The sequence below is a fragment of the Spinacia oleracea genome, chromosome 4 (assembly GCF_020520425.1).
Source record: "Spinacia oleracea cultivar Varoflay chromosome 4, BTI_SOV_V1, whole genome shotgun sequence".
Lineage (NCBI taxonomy): Eukaryota > Viridiplantae > Streptophyta > Magnoliopsida > Caryophyllales > Amaranthaceae > Spinacia > Spinacia oleracea.
In genome coordinates this window covers 46,868,612-46,879,767 of record NC_079490.1, presented here as the reverse complement: position 1 = coordinate 46,879,767, position 11,156 = coordinate 46,868,612, and the positions used below count along the sequence as shown (strand labels likewise).

At 36.1% G+C, this 11,156-nt stretch overlaps 1 long non-coding RNA gene across 5 annotated transcripts; it reads left to right on the top strand.

Annotated features, from left to right (window-relative positions):
- The first annotated feature begins 7,422 nt into the window (after nt 1–7,422).
- Nucleotides 7,423–10,910, top strand: LOC110795468 (uncharacterized). Of its 5 annotated transcripts, none has more exons than XR_008918934.1 (4): nt 7,951–8,323; nt 9,244–9,639; nt 9,853–10,055; nt 10,577–10,910. It is a non-coding gene; the product is annotated as an uncharacterized lncRNA (long non-coding RNA). The 5 variants fall into 5 exon arrangements; XR_008918935.1 differs by having other exon boundaries at nt 7,955–8,323; nt 9,486–9,639; XR_008918933.1 differs by having other exon boundaries at nt 7,956–9,379; nt 9,486–9,639.
- The last annotated feature ends 246 nt before the right edge of the window (nt 10,911–11,156 follow it).

The following is an 11,156-nucleotide window of genomic DNA, read 5'->3' as shown; positions in this document are numbered from 1 at the left end:
TACTGAGTTCATAAACGGTTGTAAACCCATCCATGAAAAATGATCAAATCAACTCCAAATCACAAATTTATACATTTTCTACAACAATTAATAAGCAAAGAACACCTACATTGCACCCTAAACATCAATTCGTAGGCACACTTGGGGGCTAATTTTGAGCAAACTCAAAATTACCAAAATTCAACATACTTGCAAAAGTTAACATGCTAAAACACTTATACATGTTATAAACATCACATGCAAGAAATTAATTACAAGAAATTGGGCCAAAATCGAAAAGCCCCAAATCAATTTTAGCACAATTTTTCATACAATTTTTACGCAAAATTAAGTCAAAACTCAAGCTAAATTAAAAATTACTTAATTATTAGTGACCTAGGGTAACATGGGAACGAATATGTTAAAGCAACACACGAAATTAGAGCAAAAAAGAGCAAGAAATTTCAGAGCAAATCGAAAAAACTTGGACGAAAAATCGCACAGCAATGGCGATTTTTTTTTCTTCTGGAAAATCGTATTTAAAGAAGACCAACGATGTATATTCCAGTGCGCGCTAGGTGAACGATAGTTTTTTCAAGCGCTACAATCCTACTCGGTTTTCTAGCGCTGAAAGATTCCGTGAATAAAAGAAATTGCCGGGCCACTTCGCCCTTCGTACTCTGCAAATAACCGTTACTCCTTACCCAAATTCTTTCCCGTGGAAAAAGTAACAGTATTTCAAAATTATTATTTTCCAAAAAATATTAATTTTTTTGGTCATTCCACTTATAGGCAACGATGTTTCGGGAAATAATCGTGGCCCATTCAGGTAACAACTTTCAAACATTTTTACGTATTAAAATTTTATTCCCAAAAATGAAAACAATTTAAGTTTAAATTCTAAGTTACATTTCTTTTCCAAAAAATGAAAATAAAAAAAGTTTTAGTTTCCTTTTTCCAAAAAAACGGGAGTTCGTAAGTTTTTTCCGTATCCGCCTTGAGGTTATTCGATCCTCGTTAAAAAAGTATATGTCTTGAGGTTATTCCATCCTCGTTAAAGAAATATCTGTTTTTGAGGTTATTCGATCCTTATAAATTTTTTTTTTTTGAGGATATTCGATTCCTTGTTAAAAAAATATATGTTGTTTGAGGTTTATTCATTCCTCGTTAATACAATTTTATCAGCCCGTATCTGTTTGAGGTTTATTCATTCCTCTTTAATTAAATTTTCCAACTCGTTTAAAGTCAATCAAATTTCTGTTTTCGAAAAATTTCGTCCGCCACTAGAACACCTTCAATGACTCAGTAGGAAGGTTAAGTTCAAGGCAACAAATTTCCAGTGACTCTTGAGGGAAAATGTTCACATTCCCAGTGATACCCCTTAATTCAAACGCATGTTCTCACTCAGGTATTCGTAAGACCCTCGTATAAATTTGGTACATTTCAGACAGAATTCCCGACACACTTTTTCAATACTCTGATAATCGTCTTAATCAGACTCAATCAAAGTGGGGGCTAACTGTAAACGCCTACATTTGACCCCTTGACCAGAAGCGGTATGTTCAATAATGAAACCGAACACCACGTGTCGATGCTTTCCATAGTAAGCAACGAACATCCTACGAATGACTGAAGAAATCCCAGAATCTGCATTTCCATTTTCAGTAACTGCCAATTATAGTAACTGTCGTACCAAACAACTACCAAATATGCAACTGCACAAGATAGATATTCGAGAAGATTATATTGTAATACATTTAATCCCTTGGAAAAGATAATAGTTGCACTCCAACTAATATCCTAGAAGAAATAAAACCGTGAACGAGATAGAATCCAGAATAAACCGGAAGAATCTAGAAAAACACTTGAGTATAATTTACCAACGTTAGAAACTTCTAACGCGTGGCACACAAGCACCCTTTATTTCTAGCACACCAACCCCATCGCCACTTTTTTGAGGAACTACAATTTGGTTCTCACAAAATCATGGCGAAGATAGAATTCTAAAATGAGTTGCCGCTTCGTCCTTACCAGTGATGTTATTTTCCAGCGCTGGTCAGGCTAGCGCTAGAAATTTCTAGCGTTGGCTTTACACTTTTAGTGAAATTTGATATCTTCAAACATCTATCTTTATTCGACCAGTTCCACTTTAAATACATGCCTCTGAATTCCGAAAAATGGTACCAAATCCTAAATAATTCAACCTTATGCTTGAGTATTGACCGAAGCTTAAACCAGTCCCTATGTTCGTAAAAGCCTTGCCCTTATTAACTTTTGTGATCGAGCCTTTGTCCGTATAAGCACTCAAATCATCCCATTCACTACCGAAGTTATAGCCAGTTCTCTAGCCTAAACTAAGGAATCTAAGGGGGAACTCTGGAGGAATCGCACTAGAAATAGGGAACAATCAGTCTGTTTTTAGGAAGGTCTAAGCAGAAACGGAAATCTAGAAAACATAAGTGCTATGTGTGTCTGAGAATTGCAATATAGCCAAAACTATATTGTTACCTGCAAATATATATTTTTCATCACCCTTAAATCTGTTCACATAATATGTTATATTACTCACTCCTAATAAGATATTCCTGGACAAATTTGTTATTGTTAAGCACCTTTAATCAACCTAAATCATCTTTTGACGATTGTTATTTAATTATTTGTGCATTAAAATCAACTCAGATTAGTAATGTAGGCTAAAGCATGTCCCTTCGTCGTTGCATTGAACTAGTAAGGAATGTCGCATGGGCTAATGTTTGGCACTCGTATTAGTAATTGTCCCCCGAATCCTCAATCCTTACTCCGCGGATATACATTGAGCAATGGAACCTAAGGTCGTTGTGGTTAAATACATTCGTATGGGTTTTGGGCTCTACTTGTGTATCACAATACCTAGGTTTAATGAGTTTTCCTCAATGTCGTTGGAAATTGAATGGGGACTCCACGATCTAGTTAAAAGGAGGCTATGGCCCATAGTTAGCCCCCTTTAACTTAATATGATTACAACATCCGCGAGGGTAGTCGTTTGAGCCGGAAAAGCGCACGTCCTTTTCGACCCCCCTCACATAATTCAATAATGAACACTTCATTATTTAATTGTGAAGTTGGAGGTTTAAGCCTTATACATACTTCATTTATATATTTTAAATGGATCAAATTTACATGAAATGAAGTACTTATAAGCAGTGCGCCATGTGGCACATAAACTAACTTAAGAACGACTTTTAATATATAGTACGTAGAGATTTGGATGTCCGATCAGGAAGATTTCCCCTTTAATTTCTTCATGGAGACTAAAAACTTTCCTTTGAAGTATATAATAATTGAGCTTTACTTGTTTTTATTTTTTTTGACACAAGCTGAATTTTGCACAAAATAAAAAGTTATTACACAACTACATACTACAAAGTAAAACTACACTAAAGTCTTTAAAGACCATTACACATACTAAAGTAACAAACTCTTATTGTTTCGGCCTGTGGTATTGCGAAAGGCCTTTCGTACACCCTCTACACGATGATATCATACCAAGGCAATTCGTGGCATGTGTTTTCTTTATAGAATATGGCTGATGTTAGCCCAATTACTAATAGGAGTCTCCTTGAGATACCTGTAGAACTTAGGAAACAAGGAAATGAGCGAAAGAGAAACAATGATACGGGGAATTTAATAATAGACCTTGTGAATTTCTTGCAAGCGTCTAAACAAGATTGGTTTTGCATGCTATGAACCCCTATAAAATGCGGAGGAACGTTCAAATAAAGGTTACCCTCCTAACGATAAAAACAACTCTTAACGCTAACCTAAAAGGAGGAATAACAAAAGTTACCCTCCAAGACTAAAGGGCAACCCAAACCCGATAAAAGTGAACCTTCCCATTACCCATTAATCCTTCCCTAACCACACACCTAAGACTACAAATCTCAAGTCCACACTCAAACCAAAAGGAGTTACACAACATTCTTTTAACATCATCTCCGGTGCGTACTCTACGCTTGAAGCAATGTACATTGTAATACCCCGTATTTTTACTAAATTAAAAATATATTTATCATATTTATAAAGCATTTTATAGAATTTTGAAATTAAAGTTAATTTAAATATTTATTTAAATGTATGGTATTAATTAAAAACAATAATTATTTTTAATTGGAGAGAAACCTTTTTTTATTTTAAGTTAGGGAATTTTAATTAGGATTTTAGAAAAGAAAATGAAATTTATAATATTCTAGCCCAGTTCAAGTCCAAACAATTAAGAAAACCCAATTTAATTTTCATGGATGCCCAAATGGGAATTTCCTAAGCCTAACCTATTAATGTTTTTGAAAACCATAAATACTTGTTATTCCCTCACAAATCCCCACACAAGAATTTCAGTAAACCCTAAGCTCTAATTTTTCTTCTCTCTTTTCTCTCTCCTCCCTCACGGCACCCATAATTCTCTTTTTCTTCTCGTTTCTTCTCGCGCCCGACGAGCAGTAGCAACGCCAGAACACGACCAGCTCCGCTGCTGGTCCTCGCTTCGTGTCCCCTGCCTAGCCCAGTGTAGACGCCTACCTTTGTCCCTAGGACCGAAGTGGTGTGTTCGATGATAAAACTATAACCCACTTGTCCACAATGCACTCTGATTAGTTGAATAACGACCCTCAACTGACTAAAGAGACCATCTGGAGCAGAACCTGTTCAATATAGTAACTTCCATAAAAGGAAAGCTTCCTAAAATAGACTGGACACAAATTTAGCCGCATTTGCACCCCAATACGGCTTAATATATGGTTGCAATAATAGAAAGATAGAATATAATTGTCCGCATTACAACACACTTGTACGCGCCACAACGTTCTAGTGCTTTCCTTCAGGCTCAAGAATAACATAGCTCGAACAATGGAACTTCTCAAACTCATAATTATTAGGCACAATACATGTAAATGTTAACCCAAGTTACTTAAAAATGCTTACGAGTGCCTAACATACGCTCGTTAGCCCGTTTTGCAAATGATACGTCCTTACAAAGTCAAAGTGTGTTTTATAAATTATGATTTGGATCATGAACATAACATGATTGTATAGGCCTTGGAATAAGATTTCCATAGACTTATCATAAGCGCAAATCCGATTTAAAACGAATAAGTTATAAGGTTTTTACTTAAGCTTTTTCAAAAGGGACTAACCTCCCTTCTTTGGGCTATAACACGAGATTTATGAAGACCATTGATGCCAGACTACCGGCATTGAAAATCTGATTTCCGTAGCTCTCCAAAAAGATATTATTTGAAAGAATCAAAGTTTGTATGTAGAAGTTATGAGCTGCTAAAGATCGAATTTTCTAGAAATCAGCAGATCCGCCTGCGCTGGGCATTTCCAGCGCTAGAAAATTTTTAGCGCTCCCAATGGGGCGCCATGTTTTTTTGGCGCTTCATTTTGACTCGCACTGAAACTCAACGTCCTTAAATTCTATCTAGGCTGCGCTAGAAATTACTAGCGCTATAGTGGCAAGCGCTGGAAATTCATGTGAGCGCTACTTTTTTCTGGCGCATCCATTTGATTTTTCACCGGAACACGAACTCTTCAAATATCTATCTTATTCCAACTACCTACACTATAAATACAGCCCTTCTGCACCCCAATTATGATGATCAATTCGGTCTTACTCCTCTGATATTCTGAAATTTTTCTTCCCTCTCTGGTATACTATAATTATGTTGACGTCCCGCCCCGTATTCGTAATAGTTCTGCCGTATTAACTCTTGTTAAGCAGAACTTTATTCGTACAAGCATTCAAACCTTCTCAATTACTACCAAAGTTCTAGCCAGTTCATAAGCCAAAACCAAGGAATCTATGAGAAAACTCTGCCGGAATTGAAGGAAGGATAAGGATCTGAAAAGTCAGTGTAAAGGTTGTTCTAAAAGCTAAAATGGGGCTCTGCTAAGGCAAGTGGTAAGTGTTCATGAGAACCGCAGTATAGCCTATGCTATGATGTAACATGAAATCTACCTTTTATATTTCTTTAACAACCTTTATAAATCTGTTCACTTAATCTGTTTATTTAACCACACCTAATAAGATAGTCTCTGGACAAATCTGATTATTATTTAGCACCTTGAATTAACCTAAATCACTATTTTGACGACTATTTATTTAATATATGTGCATTAAAATTAACTCAGCTTAGTAATGTAGCATAACGCATGTCCCATCGTCGTCATATTGAACTAGTAAGGACCGCCACATGGGCTAATGTTGGGCACTCCCCAAAGTAGTAAACGTCCCCCGAACTCTCAATCTCTACTCCGCTAGATGTACGTTGAGCAATTTCCACATCAGGGATCACAAGGGAACCTATGGCCGTTGTGAGTCAAATATGTTTGCATTCCAGGCATATCACGATAACTGGGTTTTGTCAGTTTTTTAAAATTGAATGGCGACTACTACAGACTAGTAAAAAGAGGCTAACGCCCACACTTAGTTCCTATTTACTTAATATGCTCGCCACATCCAAAGGGGAAAAGTCGTGCGGGCCGTATACTTTTTTTAGAGGCGCCCCATCGTGGTTTTCGACCCCCTCATAGTGGCGACTCCGCTTGGGAAAAAATTAAAATAATTTATGTAAGTAGTGCGTGGTGAGGAAGCCGTACAGCAGAAATCAAACGCTATGCCACAACTATTTCCTTATTAAGTTGGGACGACCTGAAGTTTTCAATGTGATGAACGCTAGCGGCACATACCGAATCTCGGTTTCCTTGGCATGTTTCTTCTCGGATGTCCAGACTCAGGACACCTATCATCCCGGGGGTGTAGACACCTACTTTTGTCCCCATTCCCGAAAGGGAAGGTTCGATGATGAGAACATAAATCTCCACTTGGAAACACATCTCCTATAAAATAACGAATCTCCACTAGTAGAAAAATATTGATTTGCTGCTACGCGCTAGCGCCGTTTATTTGCTAACGCCTCCAATTAAACGATAAATTATTAATTGGCGACGTTATAACACCACTAATCCATAATAATTATTAATCAGCGGCGTTTAATGATATTTACGCCGCCAAACTCATAAGGTAAAACCCTTGCCTTTCCTTTCCTTTCGTATCCTTCAGTTGTCTTCTTCTTGCTTTTTTTGAGTGTCTGTATCCTTCTCCCTTCTTCTTTCATTCTTCTTCACCACCAATTATCTCCTCTTTAATTGATTTTGACTGATCTCCACCGCCGTCGTCTCAAAACGGTACAGATCGACTCATCTCGACTGCGAATCACAAAACTCTTCACACTCGTCTATGATCTACTGAAATTATGTGAAAATCAGAGCAACTATCTAAAATCGTCGATTCACGGGGTTGGTTCAAGTTTTCGGGTGACTGATACCATTGTTTCAAGTTCTCCGGCCGTCGTGCTTAGTCTAGATAAGTTTCGCTCCTACTCCTTGAGTCCTTTCTCCTTCTTGCCGTTTTTTCAATTCAATTACGTTATTCTATCTCTTTCATATTTCGATTTACATCTTTCGATTTACATGAATTACTTCTGAATTATTGGATTATTTTTTTTTGTAATTATGTGTTTTAATTTCTAGGGTTTGTGTAATTTTCATTGTTCTTTTGGCATTTGGACGAAATTGTGGTAATTATAGAACTATTTGTCTTTAAAATTCATCTAATTTCGTAATTGCTTTTGTGAAATTAGTTTTTTCCCCTTGTGAATTTTGTGGTATTGAAACTTTGTGGATCCCAAATTCTATAGGGAAGTTGATATATCTATGAACCTTAATCTTAGAAATACTAGCATTGAATGTCTTCCTAGCGCCATAACAAAATTAGACAACCTGCAAAATTGGACATTATGTGTTGCAGTCAGGTTAAAGAGTTGCCAAGAAATTTTGTTAAATTGGACAACCTCAAGTACTTGGTATTTTTTTTGGGAGCGGTTTGACTGATTTGCCGTCAGGATTTGGGAAATTGACATCTTTGTAGAAGTTAAATAAATTCATGATTGGGAAAGGCAATGGTATAGACTCTCTTCCAGCCTTGAATCTTGTAGGACATTATATCTCTCTGTCCAGTTTTCATACCTTGACCAAGAGTTTCTGTTATATCTTTTAGAGTTTGGTTTCATATTGTATATGTTCAAGTACTTTTTGTTATATCTCCATATGTTACTCAGGGGCCGTGGTCTTAAACTCTTAATTATTAGTTTAGAATTCAGACTTAAATGAATGCTTTCGAAGAACAATGAATGTTTCGCTAGGAACCATACTACTTACCCTCTTCATAGAATTTCCAGCGGCGGCGAATCTGGAGGATGTGGGAGTTCAAACAGTCATTATAGAGTACACAAACTGGTGTTATTTCTGGGTATGATTGGTTTTTTTATAATTCAAGTATAATTTCTTTCATAATAACCCTCTTTTTAATTGAAAGTTTTGTTTTATTGTTGTAATTGCTTGCGTGCGAATTGGACTGATGGGTTGTTTGAACTATGGTGTTCTTGATCAATTGGGTGTAAAATTCAAGTGTAGTTTCATCGGAAAATAGCCCCTTTTTTTTTATTGAAGTTTTGTTTTTTAGTTGTAATTGCTTCAAATTTACTTGATGGGTTGTTCGAGTTATAGTGTTCTTGATTGTTTGATTAATTGGGTTTTTAATTTAAGTGTAGTTTCTTTCATGCTATTGTAAGTTCAATGCTAGAATGTAGACAACTAGACAATGATCCGTTTTTTAAGGTTAGATTGTTGCTGCCATTCCTTGATAGAGATCATTGGAAAATAGTTTCTTTGTTTCTTTGTTTTTCTATATACTGCCTACAGAGTATTTAATATTGCAGTTTTTTTATTATCAATAGTTAGTTGTTGGGACGATAGTTAAAACAACTAGCGAATTTCTACTTCCCTCTTGGCTAATTTTGATTGTCGCCTATCAATCGGTACTACCTATTGTTTAAGACATTTATTTTGATCATTCTATTAATAACTCTATTCGAATAACTCTATTCTTAACAAATTTGATTCTTTGTATGTTTACATTAGGTAGTGCTTTTTTTGGCATAGAGTACATGATATGTTAGGTGATACTTGTCTGTTCCTATACTCAGCGTTTCATCAATAGTACACTTGAGTTTCACTGGGATAAATCTGTTATTATTCAGTACATGTAGTCTGTTAATACAAGGAGACCGTGGTTGATAAGAAACAAGTGATATTTGAAAATTAGGTGGCCCGAACCACTTCTTTTTCCTTAAGTTTCCTACTTTGAGTATAGAGCGTTCTTGCTTACAGGCACTCACCTCTACACAACATTAGGAGACAATGGGAGCTATCATCTGATCGAACTGCACAGTACCCATCTACCATGTTATTGCCAGCTGACCATGATGATCGTGTGGTGCCTTTGCACTCACTTAAATAGTTGGCTGTGTGTTCTCTGAAACTGCTGCAGTGCATGCTTTTTCTTGTCACTAAGTGATACCATGCCGCACACGCCTTTCCTTTCCTAAAATATGTACTGTATTATATTGCAGACATTGCAACATGTTCCTTGCACAAGCTTGGAGAATAGCCCTCAAAAGAATCCAATTATTGATAGAACTAAGTTTAAGGCTGGTCATGGAGCAGGACGCCCAACTCAAAAGATGGTTGGTACCCTATAATGCGAGTTCGTGTTGAAAACATCAGGTATAATCAGGTTAACTTTGGTATACTTAGAAAACTAATGCAGCAAAAATGAATATCTACCTTTTATCTAGTGTAGATTCTAGTTGTAGATTGCAGATGTAATTTCTATGCTGGTATATGTGATGAAAGACAAATTAAGGAGCTTGGTTAATGGGTTTTTAGATTTGAGTTAAGGTAACAACAGTCCTAACAGGTGATCTGATTGTGATCCAGGAAGGCTTGAACATAACAGCAACGAAAGATTGGACAAACTTCAGACTGTAAGCTTCAGTGGAGTGTAGTGTGGCCCAGAATGATGATCTTGATGGTAAATAGAGTTTTAATCTCGCAATGCTGCAGGGTACTTACTTAATTACCTAAGGTGGAATATGCATCAAGTCTGACAGACAAATAGGGAGGGCAGCAGACAAAACTTGGTTAGTACAACTTTAATTCTGTATGCTTAAATCAAGTTTAATTTTGTATGATTTTTCATGATTTTTTTTGGTTGACATTCAAATCCTGATTTGATCTTTCTTTTCCTAATATTCTAGAGGTTTACCTCTATTTAACTCCCACTATCCAGAAACTGTGAAATATGTTGTTGAGTTCCATATTAGTTCCATTTTATGATAATAATTGTCTTTGTAATTAACTTAATAACCTTTTTCCCCCTTCTTGTCTCTGTAATTAGTTACCTATACCACACACACACCCCCCCCTCTCCCTCTAAATATAAATATCATTATAGAAGAGAATCCTGACAACTTCCTAATCACCATGGGAAGAAGTATGGCATTCTGTTGATCATCATGTGACCTGACAACTTCCTAATCCTGATAACTTATTGTTCACTCATTTTTACCACATCCCTTTTCTCTAAGCTCCTTCACTTCTTCGTACTCATTTAGATGATTTAAAGTTTATTGTATGTGTCAACTTATTTTATGATATATAGATTATTTTGTTAGGTTTGCACGTCACTAAGTGGAGAGCGTTTCACCAATGAGCAAATTGATGAAATACGAGACAAATGGGAATCATACTTCACCGAACATTGTGTGTAAATAACCTTTCATCGATCTCTTTTTGTGGATGTTTCCTGCTATTGAAGTCATATATAATTGCCTTATTATATTTTTGGTGCAAAATTGTAACGTACGAAGTGTAAAAGACATGGTTACGTTCGACTTCAAACGTAACTATTTAGTTGGTTTATTTTTGTAAACATATGATGGTGGTATTATATGTAAAAATCAAAGTTTATTGGAAGTTATTGGTGGTTGATGATACTTTTGGACATTGTATAAATGTGGCGTGAGTACAGGTTCTACATTTTTTGGCTTATTGAATATAGAAAATAAATTATTTTATAAAACAAAATTACACATTATTCGCGGCATTTTAACTCCTGAAATTTTACAAAGTTTGAGGCGTTTAGGTACAAAACGCCGCCTAACAATACTATTAATTTGAGGCGTTTTTCTACGTATACGCCGCAAATGAATCAATAATTAGAGGCGTTTTTTAACGCCGCA